This window comes from Bos indicus, chromosome 9 (assembly GCF_029378745.1).
Source record: "Bos indicus isolate NIAB-ARS_2022 breed Sahiwal x Tharparkar chromosome 9, NIAB-ARS_B.indTharparkar_mat_pri_1.0, whole genome shotgun sequence".
In the NCBI taxonomy this organism is placed as follows: Eukaryota; Metazoa; Chordata; class Mammalia; order Artiodactyla; family Bovidae; genus Bos; species Bos indicus.
In genome coordinates this window covers 67536265-67551509 of record NC_091768.1, presented here as the reverse complement: position 1 = coordinate 67551509, position 15245 = coordinate 67536265, and the positions used below count along the sequence as shown (strand labels likewise).

Below are 15245 nucleotides of genomic sequence, written 5' to 3'. Positions count from 1 at the left end.
AAACTTCTTTCAGTTCCAGTTCCATTTCATTATAAAGGACTTATTTCAGGAACACTGAGGCTGATAATCATGTCAAACTCAGCCCCAGAAGAAAACTGGAAAACAAAAAGGTATTTTCCTCAAAGACCAAACCACTTCTTGATAGAGCTGGGCTAAAAGAAGTATGTCCCCATAGATAGTTATTTTCTAACCTATGAAATACCCTACAAATGAAATACATATGAACAGATTCTTCTTTTCTGCCCTGTTCCTTCCTTCTTCCTTTCTTCTTTCTTTCCTTCCTTCCTTCCCTTTCTTCATGGGCAGCCTTTCTAAAATTTCAATGGAATTATGGCTGACCTCAAAATAGGCCCAGATGGAATTAAAAATAATAGTTATGGCTGATTCATGCTGATGTATGGCAGAAACCAACATAATATTGTAAGGCAATCATCCTTCAATTAAAAGGAAATTTAAAAAATAATAGCTAACACTGAGTGCTTATTTTTTATCAAGAAGTATCTTAAGTGCTATATATGTATTAAATCCTCAAAATGATTCTGTTGAAATGTGCACTAGTATCATCTCCACTTTAAACATGAGGAAACAGTGGCAAAAGAAAACTAAGTAACTTTACTGTGATCTCACAGCTATTGTCTGTAAGAACTAAAGTCAACATAATTCCCTATTCCTATGGTAAGGTTTGGAATGAGTATGATTTCCTATTCTTATTTTAAAAAATTCTGCAAACAAGCTCTGAGAAAACCTTACCTGTCTCAACTAGCTTACTTATATACTATCAACATGCTCTTCAACACTTCAAGACTCTTGTGACAAATCCAAAGCTATGGTACAAAGTCTGCCCAATTACCTGCAATGCAAGATTTGCTTTGAAATCATCCAACCTTTCCACTAAAACCCATGAGTATCCTCCTCCCTTGAATTGTGAGTAGACCTAACCAGTCAGTCCCAAAGGAAATCAACCTTGAATATTCACTGGAAAGACTGATGCTGAAGCTGAAGCTCCAGTACTTTGGCCACCTGATGCAAAGAGCCAACTTATTCGTTAAGACACTGATGCTGGGAAAGATTGAGACCAGGAGGAGAAGGGGGTGACAGAGGATGACATGGTTGGATAGCATTACTGAGTCAATGGACATGAGTTTGAGCAAACTCTGGGAGATAGTAGAAGACAGAGGAGCCTGGCATGCTGCAGTTTATGGGGTCACAAAGAGTTGGCCATGACTTAGCGACTGAACAACAATGACAATCCTCCTCTGATCTTTCCTCTTTTGAGATACTACTAGGACTTTGTCAAGGTGGTTGATGTTTTCCCTTGTTGCAGTAACTTCATAAACTTAGTTTTGCTTAATAGGGCTTTTTCAGGCCTATATTTGAGAAGTTGGCAACTTACATCTGTCTAATGACTAACAGGAATTAGAAGACTGTATTTTGTTATAAACATAACAAATAACCTGTTGTCCTCTAATTCTCCTCAATCCAGAGATATTACTACAGCAGAATCAGGAAACTGATTATGAAGTTTCAGTAACTACTTAAAAAAAGAACTTCTGACATTTCCTTAATGTGGGAATATAAAAACTAAAGTATTTGTGTGTGTGTGATTCTGAAAAACAGAAATCTTTACAAAAGTTCTCTACAAATAAAAGAAGTTTCTGAGTAGTTTCCCTAATTCACATCAAATACAAATTGTGAGATTTAATAAGACTAAATTAATTAATTTAAAATCTTGTCTGTATACTACAAACATATTTATTGTAAAAATATATTTTTTTGCTGAAATTTTACTCCATCAGGAGACCAGGACTGGCAATTTAAACACTGAAAACAACAAACAAAAACTAAAAACAAAAAAACACCTAGTTATCTCAAAATGATGCAGCCTTCTTCCTGTTAAAGGAGACGTCATATGGTAACTATTTCAGGTGTGAACACACAGTGTGCAAGGAGGTCCCGTTTCTTTGGAAATAGCTGTAAATATATTCATAGGCGTAAAACAATCATCTGTGTCTAGCCATGCATGCCGTCTGCTCCCGGGGCTGTCACTGCTGTCGATCTGAAGTTGAGAGGTAATGGCCTCATGATTCAGGGAAACTGCTGAAGTGTGTACTCAGGCTTCAGTTGAAGAGATGGGTTCATTTATCATCATAATAAGCTATTACCATCGAGAGGTCACAACTCATTGAAGAGACAGTCAGTCTAATTGGCTCAATTCCGTCAGTGTTCGACGTGCCTCAAGGAGATAAGCACTCTTTCACAGGTAATTTTCAATCACCCAACAAACTACCTGTTTAATAATTCATCACATTTCAGATTGGGGTCTTATCACATAGCTCCTTTTTCCATGTGGCAAATGTTGAATTTTAACTACTTGGAATCTCAGACCCGAGTAATAGAGGGAGAACTTCAGAAAAAATAAGGTAAGAGGGTGTCTACTCAACTACTACTGTTGGAAGTCATGGGAAGACCGCAGTCCTAGAAATGTAAGCTTTATGCTTCCCCAGCAGGCCCTGCTGATATTAACAGAATTTGTTGAAACTATCTGGAAAGATAAGAGTGTTATTGGAATCCTTGTGATTAATTAAGCATGACAACCAAATTTTAGTTTAGAGAATTGCGGCATATCTTGAGTGATCCTCATCAAAACAATAATCTTCACAATGAAGTCTAGACTAGAAAATTAATAGTTGATAATAGAGCAAAACAGAAATATTATTCTACATAAAACATCTTTTTAAAACTTATTTTCAAGTGGAGGATAACTGCTTTACAATGTTGGATTGGTTTTTGCCATATACTTAAAATACCTTATTTTATGACTTTAACAATACTATGTTCTTGAGTGGGGCAGCAGACAGTCTCTGAGACAAGTTCACCTCCAATCAAATGCTTGCTATGACTTTAAACAGCTAGGCTACCTTATAATTACATGCAGATTCTTTTTTTCCACTATTTTTTTTATACACAAATGGTGGTCATATACACTGTTCTATTTCTAGGTTTAACTATTTAACCATATACCTCAGATCATTCCACATTATTGTAGTGTTTGTGTGTGTGTACCAAAATGCATTTAATCAGTCTATCAGTAACAATTTTGTGTGTATCACAAACATTTGTGAATGAATAACTGCATTTCACACTTTATGTCTCCCTATAGGAAAAATTTCCAGAAGAGAAATATATGAACATATGTGCATTTGTAACTTTGGTAAAAATTTCTAAGTTAGTTTTCTTAGATTGCATTAATACATATCCCCACTACCAATATTATAAGGATCTTTGTCCTTTTAAAATCTCAGTAATAGCGTATTATCCAGGCTTTCATGGTGGCTCAACAGTCAAGAATCTGCCTGCCAGTGCAGGAGACACACAGGTTCATTCCCTGGTTGGGAAAGATGCCACGAAGCAGCTAAGCCCACACATCTCAGTTGTTAAGCCTGTGCTCTAGAGCCCGGGAATTTCAACTACTGAACCCCCATGCCATAGAGTCTATTCGCTGCAACAAAAGAAGCCAAGGCAATGAGAACCGCGCACTGCAACTGGAGAGTAGCCGGCGCTTGCCGCTAGAGGAAGCCTGTGCAGCAATGAGGGCCCAGCACAGCCAAAAATAAATAAATAATTTTTAAAATAGCATGCTATCCATTTTACCATCTTGTTGTCTCTTCTAAGGTAAATGACAGTTTCTCAGTATAGTTGTATTATGAGTCAGGTTATACATGGTTTCTTATACCTAAGAGCCATTTGTATTCTGTTTCTATGAACTGTTCATTCATATGTGTCGCCCATTTCTTTGTTCAAGTGTTGGTCTTTGTTATCAATTTCTATAATTTCTTTAGCTATGAGATTAGGCTTTTGTTTGCAACAAATTAAAACAAAATGAAAATCTTTGAAAATAATTGATATTTTACTTGGTTTACTAAGGCTGCCACAACAAAACCATAAGCTACACGTCTCAAAAAACAGAAATCCATTGTCTCACAGCTCTAAAGAATACAAGTCCAAAACCGAAGGAGCAGAGTTGGCTCCTCCTGAAGGCTGTGGGCAAAGGATCTGTTTCAGATCTCTCTCTTTGGCTTGCAGATGGCTGTCTTCATGTTCACATGGCATTCTCCTTGTATGAGTATCTGTCTCCAGGTTTTCCCTTTTTATAAAGATATAAATTATATTGGGGCTTCCCTGGTGACTGAGTGGTAAAGAATCTGCTTGCCAATACAGGGGACACAAGTTTGATCCCTGGGTCAGGAAGATCCCCTGGAGAAGGAAATGACAACCCATTCCAGCGGGAAATCCCATGGACAGAGGAGCCTAGGGGGCTGCAGCCCATGGGGTCGCAAAAGAGTAGTACACGACTTAGCACCTAAGCAACAGTCGTATTGAGTTTGGGTCGACTTTACTGTCCTTATTTTAACTTGCTACACTATAGCCGCAAGGTATAATGCTGCTTATAACGCCAATGAAGTTTACTTCCCTAATCAGTTATTGATGGGCAGAAATCTTAAATCCCTTTAAATACTTCTGTAAGGCAGAAATAGTTACTTATCACATCATTTGCTTAGAAAGATGTGACATGATGCTCATTTGCTTTATTTTGGTATCTTCAAGATAAAGTACAAAACACTCAGTAGGTTTCTCCAAAAGCTAGATGACAATTTTTTCACATTTTCACAAACTGCTGTTTAAGAGTCATATAATTGACTTACTTTCTAAAGTTAACCCTCTGTGATTGTCCATTTTTATTTTTAATGCTATCTTATTCTTGATGAAAGTGAAAGTGGAGAGTGAAAAAGTTGGCTTAAAGCTCAACATTCAGAAAACGAAGATCATGGCATCTGGTCCCATCACTTCATGGGAAATAGATGGGGAAACAGTGGAAACAGTGTCAGACTTTATTTTTGGGGGCTCCAAAATCACTGCAGATGGTGACTGCAGCCATGAAATTAAAAGACGCTTACTCCTTGGAAGGAAAGTTATGACCAACCTAGAAAAGCAGAGACATTACTTTGTCAACAAAGGTTCGTCTAGTCAAGGCTATGGTTTTTCCTGTGGTCATGTACGGATGTGAGAGTTGGACTGGGAAGAAGGCTGAGCGCTGAAGAATTGATGCTTTTGAACTGTGGTGTTGGAGAAGACTCTTGAGAGTCCCTTGGACTGCAAGGAGATCCAACCAGTCCATTCTGAAGATCAGCCCTGGGATTTCTTTGGAAGGAATGATGCTAAAGTTGAAACTCCAGTACTTTGGCCACCTCATGCGAAGAGTTGACTCATTGGAAAAGACTCCGATGCTGGGAGGGGTTGGAGGCAGGAGGAGAAAGGGACGACAGAGGATGAGATGGCTGGATGGCATCACTGTCTCGATGGACATGAGTCTGAGTGAACTCTGGGAGTTGGTGATGGACAGGGAGGCCTGGTGTGCTGCGATTCATGGGGTATCAAAGAGTCGGACACGACTAAGCGACTGATCTGATCTAATCTGATCTATCTTTACCACCACCAGATGCTCAATCAGATAGAAATAATAAGCAAGGCACAAAGTGTTCTCTAACAAATGTGCTTTATTGATATAAAGATTTACCTCTCATATAAACTGCTGCACCATACAACTACAGAAGTTCTCAAAGCAATTGGCATTTATTGAACAGCTTCTGTGTGCTAAAGGCATTTTTGAGGGCTTTGCACAACTCTGAGGAGGTGCTAGAACTCTCAATTTGCAGATATTGAAAGTGTCAACTAAATAATGGGATGTGTTCAAGATTACAGAAATAATAAGGAAGAGATGCAGCATTTGAATCAGATCTGTGAAAAGCATAAGGATCAAAACACTGAAATAACTGACCAGAGTTTCCCTTGCATAAATAACAGCTTTGAGTAAAGAGTAGAATGGTGGGGAAGGATGGGACACAGATATGCATAGAAAAATAAAGGAAGAAATAAAGTATTCCTTTGCATGCATGCTAAGTTGCTTCAGTCAGGTCCAACTCTTTGTGACTTTATCGAGTGTAACCCACCAGGCTTCTCTGTCCATGGAATTCTCCAGGCAAGAATACCGGAGTGGGTTGCCATGTCCTCCTCCAGCTGATCTTCCCAACTCTGGGGTTGAACCCAAGTCTCTTATGTTTCTTGCATTGGCAGGCAGTTTCTTTACCACTATCACCACCTGGGATGCCCAATATATTTATTCCTTTGCTAATCCATAATCAAGATGTCGGTAGGACTGGTCTCAGAGGACTGTGAAATAAGGAGCTGCTCCAGGCCTTTCTCCTTGGCTTACAGAAGGCCCTCTTCATTCATATCTGTGTCCCATCCATTCCCACCATCTTGTGCTTCTCCCACTACCATCAACAATTAAACACTATATATACACTGGATTAAATACGAAAACTCAGTACATAAAACACTCTCTGGCCATGATAGGCTCAGAGGTTAAAGCATCTGCCTGCAATGCGGGAGACCCAGGTTTGATCCCGAGGTTGGGAAGATCCCCTGGAGAAGGAAATGGCAACCCACTCCAATATTCTTGCCTGGAGAATCCCGTGGAGGGAGGAGTCTGGTAGGCTACAGTTCACGGGGTTGCAAAGAGTCAGACATGACTGAGCTACTTCACTTTCACTTTTCACTTTCTCAATGCACTTTACCTTGGAAACAACACCCAGGCAACAACCTTGACAGCTGTTAAGCCTCAATTCCTCTGGTTCTTTTTTTTCTCTCAGGGATCAAAGTTCTACAAACATCTGCTGTAAAGTGTCTAAAAACTTGTTTCACATTTTTTCTCAAATTATCTTGTTGTCTAAGAAAGTTTTGTTCAATCATGGCCAGAAGTAAAAATTCTGCGCTTTATAGTATGATTGTTGAAAGCTGTAGCCTTTGTTTCAACTAGAGTTTATTTTTATGTCTAATATGAGGTAGGGATACAGGTATGGTCATTTTTTTTCTTTTTAGATACTCAGTGGTACCGATAACATTTACTATATGCTCTATTCTATTGTCTTTGATCTGCAATTTCTATTTTATTAATAATCAAGTATCCATATATGCATGGGATATTTCTGGGCTATTTTTTCAACTCCACTGATCATTTTTAATCTTTTTTCACACCAATAGCACTTTGTCTCAATCATTATTTCTTTTTTAAAAATGAGTCCTAAGTCTTTTTATCAGGTAAGTTTTGATTCAAACCCCATCTCTTTCTTTCTTTAGGATTTCCTTTTCTTATTTGAAAAGCTCTTTGCTTTCCTATATAGATTCTATCCTTAGTATTTTGTTACTTGTTACTATTGTAAAGGACTTATTTTTTAATATTTATTTATTTCTATTTTATTTCTTTTTAGCCGCACTGGGTCTTCCTTACTGTGAGTGGGCCTTCTCCACTCTTCTTTCTGGCTGTGTTGCTCAGGCTTCTCCCTGCTGTGGCTTGTCTTACAGTGTAGCACGGGGCTCTAGGGTAACCAGCTTTAGTAGCTGCTGCACGTGGACTCAATGGTTGTGATTCAGGGGCTTAGTTGCCCTGTGGAATGTGGGATCTTCCTGGACCAGGGATGAAACCAGTGTCCTCTACAATGTGAGATGGATCCTTAACCACTAGACTACCAGGAAAGCCCACGACTTATTTTTAAAGGGCTGTTTTAATTGGTGTTTGCTGATGTAAAGAAACACAATTGACTTGTAAAATGAAATATTTCCTGACATACCAGTGGGCAAGAAATGTCACAGCCATCAGTGATTTTGGGCCTCCAAACGTGAATGAGGGCTCCCAAAAGGGAACACAATAGCTTTGACCCAGCAAATGCTGCCACCCCTGCAATGATGGCAAAGGAGCTCAGAGGAATGCAGGAAGCAACTATCCTCTGCCATGCCTCCTGGTGAACAAGGAATTAAGGTTGTAAACAATCAAGAAATAGGAAGTGGTCTTAGATAGCTGCATTACATATGAAAGGAAAGAATTCAGCGAGCCCAGAGGCTTGTAAATTCCCATAGAATAATGCTAAGTTCCTTAGCTTAATATCTGGTTTTCTTTATTTAACAATAATCTTTGGTGTTCAGACTGCCTGCCCTCTTTGTTGCGAAGTTGTATATGGCCTGACTCCTTCTCTCTGGCCTTCTACAGCAGTTTAAGAAGAAGTGGCAAGAATACACAGGAGAACTACACAAAAAGGTCTTAATGACCTGGATAACCACAATGGTGTGGTCACTCACCAAGAGCCAGACATCCTGGAAGTCTGGCTTCCAGTGAAGTCAAGTGGGCCATAGGAAACATTACTATGAACAAACCTAGTGGTCATGGAATTCCAACTGAACTATTTCAAATCCTAAAAGATATGACACTGTTAAAGTGCAACATTCAATATGCCAGCAAATTTGGAAAACTCAGCAGTGACCAAAGAACTGGAAAAGATCAGTTTTCTTTCCAATCCCAAAGAAGAAAAATGGCAAAGAATGTTCAAACTACTGCACAACTGTGCTCATTTCACATGTTAGCAAGGTAATGTTCAAAATCCTTCAAGCTAGGCTTCAACAATACGTGAACTGAGAACTTCCAGATGTTCAAGCTGGATTTAGAAAAGGCAGAGGAACCAGAGATTAAATTGCAAACACCCATTGGATCATAGAAAAAGCAAGAGAATTCCAGAAAAATATCAACTTCTGCTTCACTGACAATGCTAAAGCCTTTGACTGTGTGGATCACAACAAACTGTGGAAAATTCTTCAAGAGATGCGAGTACCAAACCACCTTACCTGTCTCCTGAGAAACCTGTATGCAGGTCAAGAAGCAACAGTTTGAATTGGGCATGGGACAATGGACTGGTTCAAAATTGTGAAAGGACTAAGACAAGGCTGTATATTGTCACCCTGCTTACTTAATTTATGTGCAGATTACATCATGTGAAATACCAGGCTGGATGAATCACAAGCTGGAATCAAGACTGCAGGAAGATTTGTCAACAACCTCAGATATCCAGATGATTTCACTCTAATGACAGAAAGTAAAGAGAGACTAGAGAGCCTCTTGATGAAGGTGAAAGAGGACAGTGAAAAAGCTGGCTTAAAATTCAACATTCAAAAAATGAAGATTGTGGCATCCAGTCCTATCACTTCATGCCAAATAGTTGGGGGAAAAGTGGAAATAGTGTCAGATTTTACTTTCTCGGGCTCCAAAATCACTGTGGATGATGACTGCAGCTATGTAATTAAAAGATGCTTGCTCCTTGGAAGAAAAGCTATGACAAACCTAGACAGTGTATTGAAAAGCAGAGATATCACTTTGCCAACAAATGTCTGTAGAGTCAAAACTATGGTTTTTCCAGTAGTCATGCATGGATGTGAGAGACGGATCACAAATCAGGCTGAGTGCCAAAGAATTGATGCTTTTGAACTGTGGTGCTGGAGAAGACTCAAGAGTCCCTTGGACTGCAAGGACATCAAACCATCAACTCTAAAGGAGATCAACCCTGAATATTCATTGCAAGGACTGATGCTAAAGCTGAAGCTCCAATACTTTTGCCACCTGATACAAAGAGCCAACTCATTGGAAAAGACTCTGATGCTGGGAAAGATTGAAGGTAGGAGGAAAACGGGGCAACAGAGGATGAGATGATTGGATGGCATCACTAACTCAGTGGACATGAGTTTAAGCTAACTCAGAGAGATGGTGAACAGGGAAACCTGGCATGCTGCAGTTCATAGTGTTGCAAAGAGCAGAACATGACTTATCCACTGAACAGCAACTGAGATGCTGCCTCCGGGGCTCAGAGTCGTTAACATTCCCACCAAATAAAATAACTCTCTACTTTCTGGTTGTGACTAACTTTTTAGTCAACAGGCTTTTACATATTAACTTTGTATATAGTTCCCTTCTTGATTCACCTATTAATAATTTATCTTCTGAGTTCATAATCATATCAAGCAGATAATCATATCATCTATAAATGCAATTTTATTTCTTCCCTTTTAACTTCTGTATCTTTTAACTTCTTTTTTAAAATCTTAATGCACTGTCCAAATCTGCTAGTACCATGTTAAATAAAAGTGGTCAGAGTGAAAACTGTTTGTGATCTTAAAGCATTCTTTCCATATTTTATAATAAAGTAGATATGTTATTTGTTTTTGTGTAGCTATTCTTCATCAAATGAAGAAGCACCTTTCCAATCTTAGTTTACACATTTTTTAAAACATCATGAATCATCATTAAATTTTATCTATTTTTTCTGCATCTATTGAAACAGTTTCTCTCCTTTATTTAATCAATACTGTCAATTACACTGTCTTTTTCTATTAAATCAACACTGAACTCCTATGATAAAAGCTAATTTTACCATTTTCATACATTATGGATTCTGATTACTCATGGTTTGGTTAGGATACTTGCATCGATTTTCATGAGTGAGTTTGGGCAGAAATTTCCTTTTTCACGCCTCCCTGATATTAAGTAACATAAAATTACTTGAGGAGTAGTCATTATTTTGTTCTCTGTAAAGCTGTGTAAGATTGAAAAAAGTTTTTAAGGTTCAAAATTTGATTTAACAAATTAAACATAAATCAATAAAACCATTGTTTTCCTTATGGAAATAATTTTTTGGCTACTGCTTCAATTGCTTTAATGTTCATATGATTTTTAACATTTTCCCCCTCAGTCAGTTTTATTAATTTTTATTATTCTAGAAATTTTATTGTGAGTCCTCATAGTTGGGCTAACTTTGCAGAGTAGACATTATCAGAACTACATGTAATAAATGAGTTCTTATGATTTTTGTTTGTTTTTTCATAAACATTTGCCCCTAACAATATATCTGGTTTATTCTTGACAACAGATAGTCTTCTGGTATTAGTCTATTGCCAAATCATTTTAATATGATCCGATTTATGGAATAAAAATTCAATCACAGTTTGTTTATCTTATTTACCTTTATAGCCATGCCATTCTCCACATATATAATACATTCTTAATTAATCCATTTACTCTGAGACTTAATTTGGAGGACATTAAGGATGAGGGAGAGAGTCTGACCTTTACTTTGAATAATTTTGAGGAATATAAAGCAAAGACATCAGAAATATAAATTATGTTGCTAAAAGGAGAGCAACTCATGCTTATTAGTGAGGTTTTAATTTTTTACTAAGATGGAAATCATCTTTCAATTCTAACTTAAATCTCAACTCCAGTCATTTCTGAGAAATCTAATCAAAACTATTCTGTTGTTGTTGTTAAAAAGGTAGCATTGATCACAAAATATTTGTAAAGTTCCTTTCATTTGACAAGAACTACTCTGTCATATAAATCTCAAATATCAATCTCCTTCAAATCCACAGCTTTAATTAGGGATGTTAGAAGTAGAACTGTAAGTCAAGCAAGCACAGCAAAGAAATACCAGAGATTACTTTTAAAACCTGATGCTATTTTGTCAGCTGTTCATAATATGCAGCTTATGCTATACTATAGGTATTCTTGGCAACTACAACGAAACAATTTAAAAGCTCCTCTAAGCTACAAACAGAAAAAGATAGTATACATGTTGTAGAAAATAAGCATTGTTTTATAAAGACCAAATCACAGAAGATTAATTTAATAGCACCCAGAGACAGATTTGCAAACCTTACTGGTAACGGGGGAACAATCGATAGGCCAAGTCAGATTCTCAGGGCTCTTTACAAACAGGAAGAGAACTGGTTTTGGAGGCTGCACTATCTAATTCAGATCACTAGGGTAACCAAAAAGAAATAACTATTTCGATGTTCCAATAGCACTTAGTTTACTAAAGCAGTAAATTATTCCAACTCTGAAATACCCAAACTGTTTCTCAAAGCTGTGGCCTGTAGCAAGTCAGCAGGACTCTGTGCTCTAGCACTTTACATTCATGCCTGGTTCCATGCTTACACGAATGCCCTAAAACCAAGCATTAACCTCTGTCAAGTATTTGGAGAAAATAAGATGCTGCCAAGTAGAGCCCTGTGGGTGCCTGACTTAATTTTCTTTGAATGTCTACAGTGGAAGGGGCAGGGAATTAACACTCAACTGTGAACACTGTGCTGAATGCTCACACATTTATGGGAAAAAAACATTTTCCAGGTTGCTGTTGAGGGATTAACTCTTAGTTGAGATTATAACCCAGTGGGGCTCCATGGGACCTTCTCCGGACAGAGTCCTTCCCCATGTCATCTGCTGGTCTTTTATTCCTAGAAAAGTTGTAGTCTCCCAGGCCTCCTGAGTCATAAAAGCCTGGCTCAAGAATTACTAATAAAGTCCAGAACAACAACAACAAAAGAAATTAATGCTTGAAGGAATTGAACATGTAGTGACAAAAATAGCAGTTGGTCCAGGAGAACTGGTAAGAATTTAAACAATAAACCTTAAATATGACAGCCATAGAATATTTAGCTCCTCCCTAAAGCACCTGGACAACAGTACACTAAGGCACATTGCCTGAGTTGTTTTACAGATGCTAAAACCTCCATCAAATCGAAGAAGCTAACTACTTGATGACCATGAGCACACAGCCTCCTACTGAAACCGGAGGACTGATAATGTTAACCCCTGTAACACTGCCCTGTTATCTCACCATCAACCAATCAGAAAACTGTGCACAAGCTGATCACATACCATGTGACATATCCCCCCCTCACCCCCATCACTTTGCCTCTAAAAGTGCTTTGAGGAGTTTGGGTCCTTTGAGCATCACAGGCTGCCTCACTCTCTTTGCTTGGCCCTTTTCAGCTCGAAACTCCGATGTTTCAGTTCATTTGGCCTCACTGTGGGTTCAGCACACAAACTTGCCATAGACAACAAGATTATGGAAATTTTTTAAATGAGTAGTATAAAAATATGCTAACTTTTCCAGGCCTCATCTACTATCTACATACACAACTATATCCACCTTTGTATTCCTCATTATTCCAAAGAGGGACTGTAGTCAATAAAAATGTTCCTTAATATGAAAAGTATTCCTTTGCTAAACTGGCTAGTGCTCTTGAATTTAATTATGACCAGGCAGGTTTCTACGTTAGCAAAGTGTATGTCAAGTGAGAGCAGTTTTATTATTTGGGGTTAGGTTACCAAAACACAGGAAGATTGGCATGTGGCACCTTCATTAAAATAAAATATGTACAATACATCTCCCATCTGTTATAAGTGAATTTATCACCAAGGAACTTAGAAAATGTTTGAAAATTGGTTATACAAATATTTAGGAAAAGCTAATAGCATCTCATAAATACTTTTTTCAACTTAGAAATTAATACTAAAAAGGCAAAGGAAGGATTGTATATCCAGAGCTTCCTGGTCATGGATGCAAATCAAATTCAGTATCTAAGCAGATATACTAGTTTCTTGACATACTGTTTCTGTCAGATTTTGGCAATGGCTCTGAGTCCAACAGCAATTACTGGGAAAGAATTTAGCCTCAACTATTTAGAAAAGTGACTTTACTAGATTTACAAATAAGGCCCTACAATTTTCCATTTCCTTAGCAAGATATTATATCAACCAAGCTAAGCATGTCATCATGACTGTAATTTACGTGATGTGACATGACAGTTAAGATGTACTTCGGTAATTTGTGAGAGCTTGCAGTATTATTGTAGTATCAAAAATTTATATGGTTCAGTTATTAAAGCAAATTGTTTCATTCATACTGAGATGTCTGACAGTAAACCACCGAGGGCTTCCACATTACATTAAAAAATGTCTTCCATATTCAAACAATTTGCACACCCTGTTACCAGTATTTTGCTCACTGAATGGAAACTGAAGCACAGGCAAACACAGCTTTTTGATGTGAACATGATCTTTGCAGGATATGAAGTACTTCATTGTGGGTGGTTACAAGGAGCAGTCTAGACAGGATAAGGAAAGTTATCTTTGGGAACCAACTCTACGAACAGGATGTCCAAATGCTTTGCTCTGATGCTATTTCATATCCCATTTGCTTGCCTTCCGTCAGTTTGATTTTCAGCCAACAGAAAGAAAAAGCATATGGGCAAAGAAGAAATGATGGAAAATATGGCAAATATTCTATTTTAAAAAACTACCTATAAGTAAACTTCCCTGTGGTAAGAAAAGTAAGACCTCTGAAACTCATCCAATTTTGACCCATGGTTCTTCTCTAAATTCCTCAGAGCAGTTGGAAAAAAAGACAGCTTCTGGTTTTTTTGTTTGTTTTGTTTTTTGGCAATTTTAAGCTACAGACATTCAAGTCCTATGTGCTATTTTATTCTTGTCAGGTATTCAGGAATTCCTAAATAGAATAGGATAGAATGACCTCTTGTTGGAAAGGGCTTTGAAGTAACAGTTTAATTAGATTTTTATTACAGCTGGGAAATTTTATGCAACAGTCTCTTTAAAAATACATATTCATTGAAAAATGTGTTTTACTCATTTACACATTTTTCATAATGATATTTAGAGGCCTGTAAAAATAAGAAACAGGCCAAAAGTTACGTTTTCAATCAGATAAAACTACTAGTTTCCATTCATATGAACTAGCAAGATTTTCTGTCTTAATGCTCACACACCACTAATTATTAAAATATTTTTATTTTTCATGAAGATTTTTTCCAAAGTAAGCTATATTCTTATAGTTGAAAACTAGTCTTAAATAGCATCAATTTGCTAAAGGATTTTTCTGGGACTGTCACAATTTCTGGTGTGATCAGGTCATTTAATTATGAGCTGACAAGATATTAAGTTCCACAGATCAATCAAGTATTCTCATTTAGAATTTCAATATCAAATTTTGTTTCCAATGAATTGTTAAGCAAAATAAAATAAAATGCTAAAAGCCAAGGAACCTATCCAATTAGAGTTAATTCACAACAGAGGGGAAGAAAGAAGTACCTTCATCTCTGAAAGTGCTACATTTGTTTATCTGTGTGTGTGTTTTTATATGTGTGTCAGTGGGCTTGAAAACATGTGCTTTCAATCTGGCTGTTCTTTTATAGTAGTTCTCTTCCTGAGCTCCAGGAAATATGGTGTTTATTATAAGCTTCATGGCAAGTATTAAATTAGTTATGTAATAAATTTCATTTCCAATTAACATTCCGACAAGGTAGAGAAAGTAGCTCTCCTGAATACCAGTTTTGAAATGAAATAGAAACAGATGAGAAAGACTTCAGTAAGTATTGCACCACAGACAGTTCTAGAGAAACAGCTATTTCAAGTAAACATGACACTGCTTCTTCCAATATCTACAATCTGTTTTGCAAAAAAAAAAAAATCTAAAGGTTTCATTGGTTTATTTTTTCTTCCAAAATGTTAA

At 37.3% G+C, this 15245-nt stretch overlaps 1 protein-coding gene across 2 annotated transcripts in view; it reads right to left on the bottom strand.

Moving 5' to 3' along the window:
- The window catches only part of LAMA2 (laminin subunit alpha 2), a 694677-nt gene that overhangs the window by 360156 nt on the left and 319276 nt on the right, over nucleotides 1-15245 (bottom strand). The gene's annotated exons all lie outside the window — the stretch shown is intronic.